The 20117-nt window shown below is 34.7% G+C and overlaps 1 long non-coding RNA gene across 1 annotated transcript in view; it reads left to right on the plus strand.

Annotated features, from left to right (window-relative positions):
* The first annotated feature begins 1183 nt into the window (after nt 1-1183).
* The window catches only part of LOC144334211 (uncharacterized), a 91987-nt gene continuing 73053 nt past the window's right edge, over nt 1184-20117 (plus strand). Inside the window, exons 1-3 of the long non-coding RNA XR_013403803.1 lie at nt 1184-1398; nt 3155-3259; nt 7497-7585. This is a non-coding gene — a long non-coding RNA (uncharacterized LOC144334211). The remainder of the gene's footprint in view (nt 1399-3154; nt 3260-7496; nt 7586-20117) is intronic.

The raw sequence follows: 20117 nt of genomic DNA on the forward strand, positions 1-20117 counted from the left end.
CTTAGATCCACCTTATGCAATAGCTTTCTGTATTATATTATTATTAATTTCTTTAGTTGAGAAACAGTTCTAAGCATGCAAAATAGAGAGAAATATGACACTGGTTTAAATAGAGTATAGTTTTTTTATTGGCACATTTTATCTAAATATAAATAATTACACCATCTTAATAATGTTTCAGTCATTATGCAGTGATTTGGTGAGAGAAAGCATATTCACATACAACCTTGAAAAGATAAATAGTCAAATTAGAATAAAAGCAGAAAAAATATTGTCATCTTTTTACCTTACCCATATGACTATCAACTTCACATTTTGTTTTTTAAAATAGCATTGATATGAATAATAATGCTATTCTCTTTTTTGGCAGTAAATGTTTTGAAATTGTTGTGCCACCATCATTGCTTTGGTTGAGCTACATTACATCTTAGCACTCTCAAACACATTCACCCCTCCGCCTTTACACTAGTTCTTACTACTCTTGGACATCTCTAGGCATGCTCTTGTCTTAGGAGCTCTTTATTTGCTGTTTCCTCTGCTCAGAAAATTTCCACACTCATTTCAGATTGTTACTTAAATGTTACCTCACCCAAGCAGGTCGTGCCTTTCCTGAACTACTTCATAAAATAGCCTCTCCCCTCCCATGGACCTTCTTTCCTCAGCCTACTTCATTCTTCATAATCATTATCAACATTAAACTCTGGTATTATTTGTTCACTTGTTTATCTGTATCTTCAACTTGAATGGAAATTCCCTATGAATGATCACCTAACCTAGTTATTTTATTGTAACAAAGCTATGAGGCTTGAATTTAAAATTCTTGTATGGCACACATATACCTCTGTAACAAACCCACATGTTCTGCACATGTATCCCAAAACTTAAAGTACGATTTAAAAAATTTTTTAAAAAGACATTCTCAAAACCATTTGCTTTTCACCTTGTAGCCAACTAAGGGCTGACAAATGTACCTGAAGACCAATTATTGTTTCTACCTCTTCTGAAAGTCACATCTTAATCAGATGGTTGCCAGTGATTCACTGGCTCAGTATTTATTCTATTTTACTCAGTGAACTTATTGGCCCTTCTAACACACTTGAAATCCTGCTGAAGTAAAAATAATGGAAGATGGTTTCCTTGCTGCAAGTTTATTAATAAACTGCCTTTGTTTATTTTGTGCTAGACAGGATTTTGTGTTCAATACACTTCAGAAATGGTAAGGAAGAATAATGGATAAGAAGACAAACACTGAAGAGATTACACCAGCAGCCAAGGAAAACAATGGAAAATGGAGTTTTCCCCAGAGAAAAAAAATCAGGGTCTCATAAAGAAATATATATCATTACTGGGATGAGGGACTTTCATAATGCCAATTCTACAAGATTTTAAAACCAACCAGTATGTCTCCCATTACTGTCTTGTGTACATGGGGTTGAGTTTTGTGTGTGTGTGTGTGTGTGTGTGTGTGTGTGTGTGTGTGTGTGTTGCTAATTATCTTTACTCTGGCATGACTTTATATATTGAATGTGAATGCAGAAGGAGCTAAGTTTTCTTTTTGGTTCATAAATTGCTGAACCACATGGAGCCACATCCTGATTGTATGGAGAAGACCATTTAACCTGAGCTTGAGCTTGTATGGTGATTAGTTAGGATTTAGGTGGTCTCTTTGGTGGAGGTAAATAATATGTTCTTTCTGTGGGAGGAAGTATAAAGTGGATATTGGATGATCATAAGTATTACAATGGAAAAAACTGGTAGTTGTTTTCTAAACTGTTTTATTTTTACTGTACTCATAGCTGGGCTGTTTCTCAGCCTTTATGCAGTACATTGTGGCTATGTGATTGTATTTTTGACAATCCAGTTTGTGAAGTCATATATGCCATTTCAACTCTGGCCCATGATACTCCTCATGTAGTCCTCTGTATTCTCTCTTTGTCACCATCTGGAGAGACAAAACTCAGACTACAGGGGATAATGGAATCACTTAGTGAAAAGACCTGGGTCATTGAATTTCTGTGTGAATTCCTATAGAACAATTAATTGAATAACCTGTGGGCAAGAAAATATGTGATCATGCCACTGCAATTTCCGAGTTTGCTTGTATGGCAGCTAGCATTATTTATCCTAACTAATACAGACAGACTTTCATAATACAATCTGGATACTGTTTTTAGGTAATGGGGTTGGATAGCATATAATGGAAAAAGTGTCAAATTTCTGCATCACAATTTAATTCCACAATTGTTTATTTTTGAATCCTTATCCATTCTCTAAGTAATGACTAAAATGACAAGCGCAAATAAAAGTAACACAGATTTGAAACACAGAATAAAGCTACATATGAATTCCATTTCAACAAAGCTTTGTGACAAGTGTCAAGTTAATTACATGTCCTGAGATTCTACTTGTGAAAATACTACCTACTCATAGAATTATTTTGAATGGGTACTGAATGAGCCAGAACACAGCACAGTGCCTGAAATGGAATAGCTGCTCAAAATATGTTAGTAATTACTTCTCTCTATTCCTTTTCTTATTCTTATGTCATTTCATCACCTAATTTGTCACCTTTCTCCATAGAACTTTTGAAACATTAATTATATAGATTCATTTTTATAAGTTTAGGTGCACTACTGTCATTATTCTCAGATATTAGTCTGATGTTGATTACAACAGAAGGACTCAAGAGTGTCTCATAAAATGGCAATTCAGTGAAGGGACAAATTTACATGTTAAATGTTAAATAGGCCTACACAATTTTATCTCTATTATCTGTTCCTTCATAATATGATCACAATGCAAAGTTATCTATTTATCTTTGTGTGTGTTTACTTAAATTTGTTTTTCCACGAGCATAAAAGCTTGATACATACAGGAACAATTTCTGACATGTTCACTAACAAAGATTCATGCCTGGAACAGAGTTGGGGCTCAGTAAAAGATTTTAGTGAATGAGTAAATGAATAATAAGGAGAACTAATAGAAAACTCATCACAGAAGACAGGTGATAAAAGATGCTAGGTTTTACTGAAGTAACACATTAAAGTGAAAACCCAATGGTTTAACACAACAAATATTTTGTATTAGTTCCCTTTGGTTGTGACAAATTACCACATGCTTAGGGAAGTAAAACAACATGTTTTTTTTCTTACAGTTCTGGAGGTCAGAGGTCCAAAATCAGCTTCACTAGGATGAAATCAAGGTATCAGTCTGCAGAGTCTCTAGGAAATAAACAGTTTCATGCATATTTCATCTTCAGGTGACTGCTGGCATTCCTTGACTTTTGTCTCCTTCAGTCTGATTTCTCCCTTCAGTCACATTCTTTTCTCCATTTTATGCCTGTGCAATTTTTCCCTGACTCCACCTTTTTAATTTATATGAAATGTCCATGATATAAAATTTATTATTTAAAAGTATATAATTCATTGGTATTTAGTACCTTCATAAAGTTGTGAAACCATCACATATATCTAATTTCAAAAGATTTTATTTACTCACAAGGAAGATTCCATATCCATTAAGCAGTGTCCCTCATTCCCACAGCCCCCTGGTCCTGGGGACCAATAATCTGATTTCAATCTCTATGGATTTACCAATTCTGTATAGATCACATAAATGTAATCTCATAATATGTGACCTTTTATGTATGACTTATTTTACTTTGCAGAATGTTTTCAAGGCTCATTTATATTGTAACAAGGATTCATATTTTATGGCTGAGTAATATTTCATTGTATAGATGTATTACATTTTGTTCTTCCGTTCTCAATTGATGAACATTGGGGTGTTTTCATCTTTGAGCAATTGTTAATATTTTAATAACGATGCTATGAACATTTATGTGAAAATATTATTTGAAGACCTGTTTTTATTCTTTAAGTAGATAACAAGAAGTAGGATGGCTTATGCATATGGTAATCTGAGTTTAACTTTTGAAGACTAACAAATTGTTTTTCATATCAGCTCTACAATTTTACATTTCCACCAGCAATTTAAAAGGGCTTCAATTTCTCTACATCCATGCCAATATTTGTTAATTTCCATTTCTTTTACAATAGCCATCCTAGTGGATTATAAAATAGTGTCTCTCTGTTGTTTTTATTTACATTTCTCCTGATAAATAATGATATTGAGGAATTTTTTTTTATTACACCTTAAGTTCTAGGGTACATGTGCACAACATGCAAGTTTGTTACATATGTATACATGTGCCATGTTGGTGTGCTGCACCCATTAACTCATCATTTACATTAGGTGTATCTCCTAATTCTATCCCTCCCCCCTACCCTCTTCCCCACAATAGGACCTGGTGTGTGATGTTCCCCTTCCTGTGTCCAAGTGATCTCATTGTTCAATTCCCACCTATGAGTGAGAACATGCGGTGTTTGGTTTTCTGTTCTTGCGATAGTTTGCTGAGAATGATGGTTTCCAGCTGCATCCATGTCCCTACAAAGGACATGAACTCATCCTTTTTTATGGCTGCATGGTGTATATGTGCCACATTTTCTTAATCCAGTCTGTCAATGATGGATATTTGTGTTGGTTCAAAGTCTTTGCTATGGTTAATAGTGCCACAATAAACACACGTGTGCATGTGTCTGTATAGCAGCATGATTTATAATCCTTTGGGTATATACCCAGTAATGGGATGGCTGGGTCATATGGTATTTCTAGTTCTAGATCCTTGAGGAATTGCCACACTGTCTTCCACAATGGTTGAACTAGTTTACACTCCCACCAACAGTGTAAAAGCAATCCTATTTCTCTACATCTTCTCCAGCACCTGTTGTTTCCTGACTTTTTAATGATCGCCATTCTGACTGGTGTGAGACGGTATCTCATTGTGGTTTTGATTTGCATTTCTCTGATGGCTAGTGATGATGAGCATTTTATCATGTGTCTGTTGGCTGCATAAATGTCTTCTTTTGAGAAGTGTCTGTTCATATCCTTTGCCCACTTTTTGATGGGGTTGTTTTTTTCTTGTAAATTTGTTTGAGTTCTTTGTAGGTTCTGGATATTAACCCTTTGTCAGATGAGTAAATTGCAAAAATTTTCTCCCATTCTGTAGGTTGCCTGTTCACTCTGATGGTAGTTTCTTTTGCTCTGCAGAAACTCTTTAGTTTAATAAGATCCCATTTGTCAATTTTGGCTTTTGTTGCCATTGCTTTTGGTGTTTTAGACATGAAGTCCTTGCCCATGCCTATGTCCTGAATGGTATTGCCTAGGTTTTCTTCTAGAGTTTTTATGGTTTTGGGTCTAACATTTAAGTCTCTAATCCATTTTGAATTAATTTTTGCATAAGGTGTAAGGAAGGGATCAGTTTCAGCTTTCTACTTATGGCTAGCCAGTTTTACCAAATAAATAATGGTAATTTATTATTAAATAAATAACCATTTATTAAATAGGGAATCCTTTCCCCATTTCTTGTTTTTGTCAGGTTTGTCAAAGATCAGATGGTTGTAGATGTGTGGTATTATTTCTGAGGGCTCTGTTCTGTTCCATTGGTCTGTATCTCTGTTTTGGTACCAGTACCATGCTGTTTTGGTTACTGTAGCCTTGTAGTATAGTTTGAAGTCAGGTAGCATGATGCCTCCAGCTTTATTCTTTTGGCTTAGGATGGTCTTGGCAATGCGAGTTCTTTTTTTTGGTTCTATATGAACTTTAAAGTAGTTTTTTCCAATTCTGTGAAGAAAGTCCTTGGTAGCTTAATGGGGATGGCATAAATCTTGAATGGTAAATCTTCCTCATACTAGCTGTAGAATTGAACAGATCACATAACTTCACGAATTACCAATTGCCTTGGTGATAACTAAGAACAGGCATGCAAACACAAACACAATCACACACATGGCTATGTATAAAGTTCTTATCCTATATTTTGGAACATAGTATATGCTAGAAGTGGGATGTGTGTTAAGATGGACAAACATAAAACTCTCCTAGGCTAGGGTTGTACATTGAAGTTGTAAAGGAATGGGAGGACAATAACAGGGAATAGAATTTAGCAAAGGATGGAAATACTTCCAAAAGCTTTGAATTAAAATAAAAAAGACTTAAAATACTCTTCATACACTAGAACAGCTTCAAATAAAAACACTGTAAACAGAAACTTTCCACTAAAACACAACTGCAGGCTAAATGTAATCCACAAACTGTGAACTTTCAGCCATCGATATATATGATTCAACTATAAGGATGACAGTAATGAGAAAAAGAGAAATTTTCAACTAAAGAAAATTGTGGATTTCAAGAAAAAATATTAAACAAAAGAATGGCTCACATGGAATGAACAGAGCAGCCAATCACATGGGCAGAGCATGAACTAAGTTTAAATCACTGAGGGCGGGGAGCACATAAAATCTCATGAACCTGATGTGTGGGGAAAAAAAGCAAAATAAAGTGGAATACTTAAGACTTCAAGCATTATCCATACTTGAAGCTCTACATGTTGCCACCTACCTTCTCAAACCACATAAAGGCCATCATTTCATTCCAATAATAGAGGCACAACTGGCACTCATCAGGCTGTGCTAAACCATCAGCATTTTACTCATCGACTTTTTTTAATGCACTCTCTCATTTAATTCTCCAAATAATACCTTGGGGTAGGTCTCATTACCACCTTCTTTATGTAGATGAAGAAATTCCTGTTCAGGTAGTTAGGTTAGGATCAGTGATTCCTAGGTTGTACATGTAAAAATGGCATGTACCTCTTCCCAGAGCCCAACCTCCATACATAGTGCTATTCCTTCCAGTCCCTCAGCAACACCTCTGCAGTTTACACATTCGTCTACTGCCCCAGTTATCTCACCACATCTACTATGCACGTATCTTTCAGTTAATTCACTGTGAAACCACAAACACTGAGTTTGAAATAATAGCGAAAATGAATAATTCTAAATTGAGTTAAATTCAGTTTTATTTAAATTAACTTAGTCAATCAAATTTGGTAGCAATTCTGTCTGGAGTCAAAGCTTTGCCTGCCAATGAATAATTCTGTAAACATGAATAAAATACTTAACCTCTGGTGCCTCACAATCTAAATGAAAGTAACAACTACTCAATTTTGTAAATTTATTGAGAGGAATCAAGGAATATAGAAGTAAAATATAGAAGTAAAGTCTAGCTGTGGACACATTAGCAACATAGAAGTCTATGAACTTATTAGACTAGGAAAAGTTGAACTGACAGATTCATTAATTTCAGAATTATCAGGTTGGATAATTCACAAATTTTTCCAAATCTCAGTTTGCATATATATATAAAAATTAAAAACTGGAGAGATGACCTGTGTGGATCCTTCAGTCAACAGTCTAGGGCTGCATTGATAATTAATCCACTAAATCTTGTTGTTAACTTCATGCTTTCATTATGGAAAATCATGAAATACATATTATTGCTATAATGTAATAGTACATAATGTATATAAACATTTTAATTTTTTTGCAACCTCTACTGCCTTTAATGCTCTGTTCCTTTATTTCTCATTCATATAGGGCGTCTCCTGCTTCCAAATAACACTGGTGTAGAACAGTACAGAAGTGTCACAGTTCATCTTCTTAGGACTAAGCAATGTCCCAGAACTGTAAGTCCCCTTCTTTATCACGTTTGTTCTCATCTATCTCGTCAATGTGCTTGGAAACTTGGGGATGATCATTTCAATTCTCTGGTACTCTTGACTCCACAATCAAACATACTTCTTCCTCAGTAATCTGTCTCTGGTAGACTTTTTTTACTCTTCAGTTGTCACTCCAAAGGTCATATCTGGGCTCCTTAGAGAAGACAAAATCATTTCCTATACTGTGTGGGCTGCTCAGACATTCTTTTCTGATTCCTTTGCCAGTGTGGTAAATTTACTATTGGCCTTAATGACCTCTGACCACTATGCAGCAGTGTGCAAACACCTGCATTATACCACCACCATGATGACAAGTGTGTGTACATGCCTGGCCATAGGTTGATACATCGGTAGTTTCCTGAATGCCTCCATTCACACTGGGGAAACATTCAGTCTCTTTCTGTATGTCCAATGAAGTCCATCACTTTTTCTGTGAGGTTCCAGCAGCCATGGCTCTGTCTTGCTCTGATAGACATGTGAATGAAGTGGTTCTTGTTTATGTAACCAGCTTCAATATCCTCTTTGCCCTTCTAGTTATCTTTATATCCTACTTATTTATATTTATCACCATCCTAAAGATGCACTCAACTGCAGGATACCGGAAGGCTTTGGCCACTTGTGCCTCCTACCTCACTGCAGTTGCCATCTTCTATGATACTATTATCTTCATGTATATACAGCCCAGCTCCAGTCATTCCATTGACACAGACAAAATTGCAGTGTGTTTTATACTATGGTCTTCCCCATGCTGAACCCTGTGGTCTAAAGCCTGAAGAACAAGGAGGTGAAGAGTACATTCAAGAAAATTGTTGAGAAGGCAAAATTGTCTTTAGGATTGTGAGTTTAACATTTCAGGATAATGATATCCTGATATCCTGTATAATACCTAGTTTCATTCCTTTCTGAAATTCTCCAGGCACCTCATGACATTTTAAGGCCCACATTTCAGTTAATTTCTGGAAATTATATCCTTACCTCTTCAAAAGTCTGTTGTCTAGAAAAGGGAAATATAACGATTAGAAATGTAATACCTGAGTAAAAATGGCATAAGGAAAGCATAAAGTAATGTAGTTCAAACAAAAATGCATTAGGAAGATGTAATTTATTCACTCTTCATATGCATTTTCTCTATCATATGACACAAGTAACATACATGTAAAAACTGGTGAAAAACAAACCCGTGAACAGAAATGCATACATGTGACTCCTGTGGGCACATATACATGGGAGTGAAAAATTAGCCAGAGGTAAAGGGAATGTGGCTAGGGTTTTAATAAAAATAATTTAGTTAATTCGGGTATTCAAATATAAATTTTTGACTACTGTTACTTTTTTCTTAAGTTGAATATTCTAAGCATTATTGTTTGAGATAAAAGTGCTATGGCTTTCAATGAAAGTATTGGCTTATATTGTTAGCATATTTTATTGGGAGATACATAGCTAAAGTACTTTAAATGATTAATATTTCTGTCTTTAAATCATTTCATATAACATACATTTTTATATTACATTTTCTTTACATAAAAGACAAAGTTTTATTTTTTTTCAACTTTTATTTAAGATTCAGGGAGTACATGTACAAGCTTGTTAAATGAGTATATTTTGTGATGTTGAGGTTTGGAGTACAGAGGATCCTGCCACTCAGGTACTGAGCATAGTACCCAATAGTTAGTTTGTCAGTCCTTGTGTCCCTTCCTCTAGCAGTCTTCGGTGTCTATTGTTGCCATCTTTATGTCCATGAGTACCCGTCATTCAGTTCGCACTTATAAGTGAGAATGTGTGGTATTTGGTTTTATAATCCTGCATTAATGTGCTTAAGATAATGGCCTCCAGCCACATCTATGTTGCTGCAAAGTATATGATTTTCACTATTTGTTATTGCTGTGTAGTATTCCGTGGTGTTTATGTACCACATTTTCTTTGTTCAGTCCACCATTGATGGACACCTTGGTTGATTCCATCTCTTTATTATTGTGAATAGTGCCGCAATGAACATATGAGTGTATATATGTCTTTTTGGTAGAACAATTTGCTTTCTTTTGGTTATGTACCTGGTAATGGGACTGCTGGGTTGAATGACAGCTCTGTTTTAAGTTGTTTGAAAAATTTCCAAACTGCTTTTCATGGTGGCTGCACTAATTTACATTCTCACCAACAATGTATAATTGTCCCCTTTGCTCCACAACCTCACCAACATCTGTTCTTTTTTGATTTCTTAGTAATAGCCATTCTACCTGATGTGAGAAAATATCTCACTGTGGTTTTGATTTGCATTTCTCTGATGATTAGTGATGTTAAGTATTTTTTCATGTTTGTTGGTAGCTTGTATATCTTCTTTTGAAAAGTGTCTTTTTCTCATTTTTAAATTGGATTATTTATTTTTTACTTGTTTAATTGTTTAAGTTTCTTATACATTCTGGATATTCAACCTTTGTCAGATGCATAATTAGCAAATATTTCCCTCCATTCTGTAGACTGTCTGTTTACTCAGTTGATAGTTTCTTTTGCTCTGTAAAAGCTCTTTAGTTTGATAGTCTCTTTTGCTGTACAAAGGTTCTTTGATTTAATTAGGTCCCACTTGCCAAATTTTGGGTTTGTTGTAATTGTTTTTGAAGTTTTAGTCATAAATTCTTTTCCAAGGCCAATGCACAGAATGATGTTTTCTTCCAGGACTCTTATAGTTTGAGGTCTTATATTTAAGTCTTTAATCCATTTTTAGTTAAATTTTGCACATAGTAAAATTAGGGGTACAATTTCATTCTTCCGGTTTCATTATGGTTAGCCAGGTATTCCAGCACCATTTATTGAATATGGAGTCCTTTCTTCATAGTTTATTTTTGTTGATTTTGTTGAAGATAAGATGGCTGTAGGTGAGTAGCTTTCTTTCTGGGTTTCCTATTGTGTTCCATTGTTCTGTGTGTCTGTTTCTGTACCATGCTGTTTTGGTTATTGTAGCCTTATAGTATACTTTAAAGTTGGGAAATATGATGCCTCTGGCTTTGTTGTTTTTGTTTTGGATTGCTTTGGCTACTCAAGCTCTTTTTTGATTCCAGTGAATTTAAGAATAGTTTTTTCTAGTTCTGTGAAAAATGATGTTGGCCGTTTGATAGGAATAGCATTGAATCTGCAGATTGCTTTGGGCAATATGGCCATTTTGACAATATTGATTCTTCTAATCCATGAGCATGGATTTTTTTCCACTTGTTTCCCTGATGAACATGAACACAAAAATCCTTAACAAAATACTATCAAACTGAATCCAACAGTTCATCAAAAAATCAATTCACCATAATAAAGTAGGCTTTACTCCTGGAATGCAAGATTGTTTCAATATATGCAAGTCAATAAGTGTGATTCACTGTAAAAGCTGAATTAAAAGCAAAAACCATACGATTAATTTAATAGATAGCAAAAAAAAAGATTTTTATAAAATCCAACATCCCTTCGTGATAAAAATCCTCAACAAACTAGGCATTGAATGAATGTACCTGAAAATAATAAAAGACATCTATGACATACCCAGAGTCAACATTATACTGAACAAGCAAAAACATGAAGCATTCCCCTTGATAACTAGAACAAGAAAAGGATGCCCACTGCCACTACTCTTATTCAATATAGTATTGGAAGTTTTAGCCAGAGCAATCAGGCAAGAGAAAGAAATAAAAGACATCAAAATAGAACGATGTCAGTAAACTATCTTTTTTCCAAGTTGGTATGATTCTATAGCTATAAAACCCTGAAGATTCCACCAAAGGGTCCTGCAACTGATTAATGACTTCAGTAAAGTTTCTGGATACAAAAATCAATCTAGAAAAATCAGTAGTATTTCTATACACTAATAATATTCAAGCTGAGAGCCAAATCAAGAATACATCCCATTTACAATAACAACAACAAAAGATACCTAGTAATATATCTAACCAAGGAAGTGAAAGGTCTCTACAAGGAGAACTACAAAGCACTGCTCAAAGAAATCATAAATGATACATTACACTTTTCAAAAGGATAAAATAGCCAGAGGATAATAAAAATTAAGAGAAAATAAAGGCATTTTCAATTTATCCATACATGACCACCAACATTCACTCTATTTACGGCCTGAGATAATAATTTTCTACATATTTTCTCTCTGTAAGGGCTTTGAAATAGTTAATGTTGCTCATTAATTTTTAATTTAGTTGAGCTACATCATCTCTTGTCACTTCTCCAGCGTTTTGTCTCTATCCATTCACATCACTCTCCTTGATATTTCTTCACATCTCCAAATGTGCTCCTGCCTCAGGACATGTGCACTAGCTGTTCCCTCTGTGTGGAAATTTTTCTTCCTCCACTCAGGCCTTTACTCAAATAAATGTTAACAAATCACGAAAGTCTTCTTTGACCACCTTTATATAAGTCCCTCTCCCCTCGCCATGTGTACTGTCCTGTCGCCCTGCATTATTCTTCACAGTCCTTATCAACACTCCCTATTGTGTGTTTATTTGATCACTTTTCATTTATCATTCCCAATTAGAACTTAAACTTCTTAAGAGCAGTGACTTTTGTTTTGTTTGCATGATCCTGCTCAGTACCTAAATAGATATCTGTTTCATTGTAGATTCTCACTAATTATATGTTAAGTGAATGATTAAAATAATTAAGCTGAGCCCAATTGTATCAATATATTGAATATTTGAGCCATAATATAAACCTTCTTCGAGGCATGTAGCATATTTCAACAACTGCAGCTTATTTTCTGCTTTGCTGAAATTTTTAAATCTACATTCTCAGTGCTTGCATGCCCCACTTTTGGACCCAGTGATTTCCTGGGAATCTCATCACTAAAAGAATCATCTCATAATTTTTAGTTTGAAATAATATGTCATTAAGTGACAAGCCACACATCAAATAAATGCTATTTAGTAAATCCCAAAAAGAAATTAAATCTGATTATATAAACATGTAATGTATGATTATATTTGTAAAATTACTTCATACATGGAAATCACACAATTAACTGAAATGTTTTTAAATGTACTGATAGAATATAAACATGAAAATTTCTATCAGTGAAAAAGATAACATAAATTCAATACGCTAATATAATGTACAATTTTTTATGCTTTTTCTTTTGATCCTCAAGGAGCTCTATACTGTACGAAAACTACTCCCAGGAGTGTGCATCTATATCTTCTTTTTTGTCTCTGTACAATTAGATGTTTGAACATCTCAGTGTTTGTAAGATTGCACTTGTGTGTGTTAAGATGCTGGTGTTTGTGTGGCATTATAGTACGACACAGATATTTATTTCTGTCTTATGAAGAGGCAATAAATGGATCGTCCCTTAGAGCCTCCTGTGGGAACGTATCGCTGCCAACAATTAATTTGGCCCAGTGAAACTGTTTTTGAACTTCTGAAGTTCAGAGTTGTGAAATAAATATGTGTTAAGTTTCTAAATTTGTGATAATTTGTCACAGCAGTCATGAGAATTGAATATAAACCCTTCTCTGTTTTCCCCTACATTATAATCTCATATTGTGGTATTTGTCAAAGCTAAGAAACCAAGATTACTACAATGTTATATTTTAAATTTCAGGCTTTATTCAGATTTCATTAGTTTTCCACTAATATGCTTTTGCCTTTCTTACATTTACTTGTCATGTGTCTTTAATCTCTAATTCTCTGTGACAAGTTCTCAGTCTTTCTCTGTTTTTGATGATCTTGACAATTTCACGGAGTACTAACCAGGAATTTCACAGAATGCTTACCCTTTGACATTTTCTGAAGTTTTTTTTTAATGATTTGACTGGGGTAATGGGTTTGGGGAGAAATACCTCAGAGATAAAATTCTATTCTCATGACATCGCATCAAGAGTATATTCTATTAACATGACTTGATCACTAATGTTAACATGATCATATGTGCTAGAAAAAATTTACTAAGTTTTTCCATCATAGATTAGTTTTTAAAACTTTTCTATACTCTACTCTTTAAAAAGAAGTCACTAAGTACAGCTCACACTCCACGTGTTGTGAAACTAAGATACATCTAGTTCTTTTGTAGCAAAATTTGTCTCTTCCATTCATTTGTTTATTGGCTCAATCAACAACACACTGCAGGGTATATCTGCAGCTCTTGGCGTTTAATTTCTTCTAGGTCCTCTTTGAGATAGAGCTAGTATATATAGAATACATACATATTAATATATGCACACAACTATACTTATTTTTATATCTAGAAAGTATATATGTGTTTATATCAATATCCTATTGCTATTAAGCTAAACATGGCTTCATATCAATATTTCTGACTCCAATCCAGTTCATTTAATCTTCCCCCTTTCTTATCTATGACTTCCCTTTCTGACAGTTAGAAACTTAGCTCTTGACAATCCCTATTTATAGACTTATTTTTTGACTCCAATACACAAGTAAGGCAGTTCCATAATTGTTCATCATAATGAGAAGCAATTTTAGCAACAACAGAACTATATTTATATATAATTCCTTTTACTTTTAGACAAAGCTTTTGGTCAACACACTGTTTTCCAATGTTACTTAGATCAACATTTTTTTCTCATCTACCTTCAAATGAGATTATGTCATACATTTGTAATAAAATTAAATTACTTCATCATCATCTGCTTAAAGGTTAAGCAATTATTATTCTCAATAAAGATTTTTACAAACATTTTTAAAGAGGTTTATGGGAACATACAGTTTCAGTTTACACTCTACATTTAGTTCCTTTTTGGCATATGGACAAACAACTGTTGTGGCAGAGTTTGTTGAGAGAATATATTTTGTCTTTGTTCGTTTGTGCTGGCTGCTATAATCAAATAGCACAGACTGGATAATTAATTTATAATGAACAGAAATGTATTGGTTCGCTGTTCTAGAGGCTGGGAACTCTAAGATCCAAGGGGCTGGCATTTGGTGAGGGGCTTCTTGCTGCATCATTTCATGATGGGAAAGCAAAGAGAAGGCAAAAGAGAGCAAGAGGGGGCAAGCTCACGCCTGCAATAATGAACCCATTCTAGTGATAATGGCATTAGTCTATTGATAGGGTACAGCCTTCATGACTTAAATATCTCTGAAAGATGCCACCTTTCAATACCATCACAATGGCAATTACATTTCAACCTGGGTTCTGGAGGAACAAATGCTCAAAACATAGCATATTTTCTCCATTGGTCTGTCTTTCCATCTTTCACAAAATTCAGTTTACTATCTACCTGTGGATCAATTTCTGTATCCTGTAATCAATTCCATTGATTTATGTGTCTACCTCTTGCCCAATACCATATTGTCTTGACTTCTATTATAATGGTAAGACATGAAACCAGGTCATGTACATGCTGCAGCTTTGTTCTTTTATAATTATTTTGTCTATTCTGCTAGGTTTGCTGTTACACATAAAGCTATAACCAGTTTGTCAGTATTTACCCCCAAAAAAGCTCATTTGAGTTTCAGTTGAGATCATATAAAGTCTGGAAAATAGTCATCTTGAAGTCTGCCAATCCATGAATATAATATATCTTTATGCTCATTTAGATGTATTATTTTTAACTGGTGTTCTGTACTTTTTGGAATTTTTAAGACAAATATCTTAAATCTGTTCATAGAGCTAAAGGAAATCTTGAGCAAAGAACTAAATGAAACCAAGAAAACAACGTGTCAAAAAGTTTTTTAAAATTAATAAAGGGAGAGTAATTATAAAATATTACCATAATAGAAATTGTGGAACAGTAACCTGTAAGAGATTAAGTATACCATGAAAAGTAATAGCTCAGATTGCCTGATTTAAAAATATTAATATCTTCTATGCTATCAAACTACTGCCATTTTCATTGCAACATGAGAGTAGGAGCATATCCTACGAGGAGGGGTAGAAGGTATCTCATTTTGTGAATTAAGAAGATATGACCATGGCAAATCTATATCCAGCTCTTTATGAACAGTGCTAGGATTATAATTGATCTTGTGTTTTGTAGTACAATTTTATCCACATGCCTGCATATCTGAATTTCTAGATGAAAGAGAGTCATTTCATGTTGCTTTATACCTACAAGTATATATGAGACTGGGCAGTGCATTGGCTTCTTGGTATTTTAGTGGAACACAGAAATTAATTATTTTTCAAAAAAAACTTTAATTAGATGAACATTTTATATGTTTTATCTCACTGTGTCAACTCACAGAAGAAAGAAAATTCATGTAGGGTGCTCTGGCACATTCTGAACATTTTCATGGTGATTTCATAACACATTATAGAGATTTTAATGATATTACTTATTACTATTTGGGTGCTTATTTACAGAGCTTATTGACTCCACCCCCACAATAAGTAATCATGTTATTCACTTTTTAATAACAGTGATTAACACAGAAACTATTATAAAGTCAGAATTCAGTTCTCATTAAGTGAATTAGGTCAAAAAGATTCAAGCTATGCCTTTGTGCTAGAGCTAGGGAACTTTATATTTTAATTCTGAGCACATGGTAGAACATATTTATTATAAAGTGATCACAAGTTCTAAAGCTTTGCATATGTGCAAAGCTATCTAAGAGGAGAATGAGTACTTAGTCTGAAGCAAACATTACACTAAGTATTCTATATAATCTATTTTATTTTATTCATCTATTATAAAAGGAGAAAAATATTATTTTTTTCAGTTGTACAGATGAGGAAAGTAATATATAGAAAAGTTAATTAATGTGACACAGAATTTTGGAAAGACGGTTAAGACTGTGCATTTTAGATGAATTCTAATCTCATTTAAGAGTCAGAAACAAATGAAACGAAAAATAGTAATGTGAAATATGAAAAGAAAACCAATAAGATAACCAAAAAAATGCATTCACAACAATTGTACGAAATTTTTGATTGAGGGGATAAATATTAAACTAGACAAAGTTAAATTGAGAAATATAGAAGAATTTTAAAATATTCAAAATACAGTTCAGAGAGCAAAGAGATAGAAAATACAAAAAAGAATTTAAGAGTCAGGATATAGAGATGCCAGCAAGATGGCAGAGTAGAAAGGCCCAGCTTTGTCTTCCACAGAAACACCAATTTGGCAATGATGTGTGGATCAAAATAACTTTATGAGAAGTGCAGAATCTAGTTAAATAGTTGCAGTACCCCCAGACAAGTATGAAACTAAGAACAGTCGCATTGAAACATGTAGAAAGAGCAATTTCACTTTGCTCTATCAGCTCTTTTCTCAAGTTGTCACAGCTCAGCACCAACTGAGAGATTGCCTCAGTCTAAAAATTTTCTCTTGGAGGGAGGAGAAAGTGGAGCATATATTCAGTCTTCTAGTCTTTCAGCATGCTGCCAAAACCAGTTTGTAAAGACTGGAAAAGGGGGCTTTTTATTCAAACACAGACACCAAGGCAAAGCTACAAGAAACACAAAGAATCAGGAAATCATGACACAATCAAAGGAATGAAATACATGTCCAGTAATGAAATGTAAAATAAGGCTATCCTTTGTTGCCTCAGTGGCTCCAAAGCAGCTGCATTGTCTCTGCTTGTTTTAAACTTTTACCTAGTCATTATCCACTACCAAGCACTCACCTCTCAACATATGTGGCCAGACAATAAGTCATATGATGACCTTTCCATTTTATGCCTTCCTTTCCCTGTTTTGACCTAGTTACATTTAAATTAACCAATAAAAATACTTCCTTCATGCTATGGCTGCACCACCTATGACTACCCCCAATAAAAGTGCTCACCCATGAGTTGTCTCCTCTGTTTTCCTGACAACCAAGCTCAACCCACAGTTTTTGGTGAATTAGGTGACCCTCTGGTAATACTGTGCCTCTTCTTTAAGACCTGTGAGTATAATAACATTTTAAGTTTTTATGTCTCTCGGAGTGTTTTTGATCTGTGTAGAAGTGATCCTTGAAGGACCCCAATGAGGGAACTTAGCCCTGTTTAAACAATACTGACCCTAATGTAATGTAGATCTATAACTTTCTTGTCAAAGAATTAAAAATAATGATCTTAGAGGAGCTAAGTGAATTATAAGAGAACATAGACGATAAAAGAAAATCAGGGAAATAATACAGGAACTAAATAAGAATATAACAAAAAGTAATGATAAAGATGAAACACATAGAAATTCTAAACGTGAAGAAAAAAATAACTGAACTGAAAAATTTATTAGAGGGATTAAACAGAAGACTTCATCAAGCAGAAGAAAGAATCAGTAAACTTACAGACAACTCACTTGACATTGTATAGTCAGAGGAAAAAACAAGGAGTAAAAAAGTGAAGGAAGGCTAAGGGACTTAGGATGCAAAATCAATTCAAACGGTATACATGTTATGGGAGTTTCAGGGAGTCAAAAGATAGAGAAAAGAGCAAAAGACTTATTTAAATATGTTATGGCCCCAAATTCTCAAATCTGGGGAAGAAAATGAATATCCCACATTTATGAAGCCCAAAGCACCTCAAATAGGATTACCCAAAGACACATTATAATCGAATTGTCAAAAGCCACGGACAAAGAGAGAATTTTGAAAGCAGCAAGACAAAAATAATTAGTGAAGTACAAGTGAGCCTCCATTAGACTACCAATTGATTTTTCAGAAGAAATGTTGCAGGTCAGAGGAAGGGGATAAAATCTCCAAAGTGCTAAAAGAAACAGAAACTACCAATTAAAAATACGATACCTAGAAAAACTGTCTTTCAAAAATGAAGAAGAGCTAAAGACCTTTTCAGAATGCAAAAGCTGACAGTTCATCATCACAAGACCAGCCTTACAATAAATGCTACAGGAGGTACTTCAAATTAAAATGAAAAGACATGGCGGGGTGTGGTGGCTCAGCACTTTGGGAGGCTGAAAACAACTCACAGAACAGAAGAAAATTCTTGCAAACTATGCATCCAACAAAGTTCTAATATCCAGAATCTATAAGAAATTTAACAAATTAATAAGCAAAAAACAAACAACCTTATTAAAAAGTGAGCAAAGTACATGAACAGACACTTTTTCAAAGAAGACATACACGTGGCCAACAAGCATATGAAAAAAAATGCCATCCTAAGGAAAAAGAACAAAATCAGGGGCATCACATTACCTGACTTCAAACTATACTACAAGGCTACAGTAGCCAAAACAGCATGGTACTAGTACAAAAACAGACACATAGACCGATGCAACAGAATAAAGAACCCAGAAATAAGGCCACACACCTATATATATCTGATCTTCAGCAAACCTGACAAAAACAAGCAATGGGGAAAGCATTCTGTATTCAATAAATGGTGCTGAGATAACTGGCTAGCCAGCCATATGCAGAAGGTTGAAGCTGGACCCCTTCCTTACACCATATACAAAAATTAACTCAAGATGGATAAAAGACTTAAATGTGAAACCTGAGACTATAAAAACCCTGGAAGACTATCAGGCGAACCCACTTCCAATGTTTAACATGGATTCTTTTCTATTTCCCAAGTGTCTCATCTGGGTTGAGAAATAAAGGGAAAGAGCATGAGAGAGAAATTTAAAGCTGGGTGTCCAGGGGAGACATCACATGTCGGCAGGATCCGTGATGTTCCCCGAGCCATAAAACCAACAAGTTTTTATTAGTGATTTTCAAAAGGGGAAGGAGTGCACAAATAGGGTGTAGGTCACAGAGATCACATACTTCACAAGGTAATAAAATATCACAAAGCAAACAGAGGCAGGGCGAGATCACAGGACCACTGGATGAGGTGAAATTAAAATTGCTAATGAAGTTTTGGGCACGCATTGTCATTGATAACATCTTATCAGGAAACAGGATTTGACAGCAGATAATGTGTCTGACCAAAATTTATTAGGTAGGAATTTTCCTCCACTTAATAAGCCTGGGAGCGCTATAGGAGATGAGGGCTTATTTCATCCCTTCGGCTTCATCCATAAAATACAGGACGCCTTAAAAGGGGCTGTCTGTAAGCCTACCTTCAGGGCGCATTCTCTTTCTCAGGGATGTTCCTTGCTGAGAAAAAGAATTCAGCGATATTTCTCCTATTTGCTTATGAAAGAGGAGAAATACAGCTCTGTTCTGACCGGCTCACCGGCGGCCAGTTCAAAGTTACCTCTTTTGTTCCCTGAATATCGCTGTTATCACGTTCTTTTTTAAAGATGCCCAGATTTCATATTGTTCAAACACACATGCTCTACAAACAATTTGTGCAGTTGATACAATCACAGGGTCCTGAGGCAACATTCATCCTCCTCAGCTTACAAAGAAGATGACGGGGTTAAGAGATTAAAGTAAAGACAGACATAGGAAAACACAAGGATATTCATTGGGAAAGTGATAAGTGTCCATGAAATCTTCACAATTTATGTTCAGAGATTACAGTAAAGACAGGTGTAAGAAATCATAAAAGTATTAATTTGGGGAACTAATAAATGTCCATGAAATCTTCACAATTTATGTTCTTCTGCTGTGGCTTCAGCCGGTCCCTCCATTTGGGGTCCCTGACTTCCTGCAACAGAAGACAACCTAGGCAA

This window comes from Macaca mulatta, chromosome 14 (assembly GCF_049350105.2).
Source record: "Macaca mulatta isolate MMU2019108-1 chromosome 14, T2T-MMU8v2.0, whole genome shotgun sequence".
Lineage (NCBI taxonomy): Eukaryota > Metazoa > Chordata > Mammalia > Primates > Cercopithecidae > Macaca > Macaca mulatta.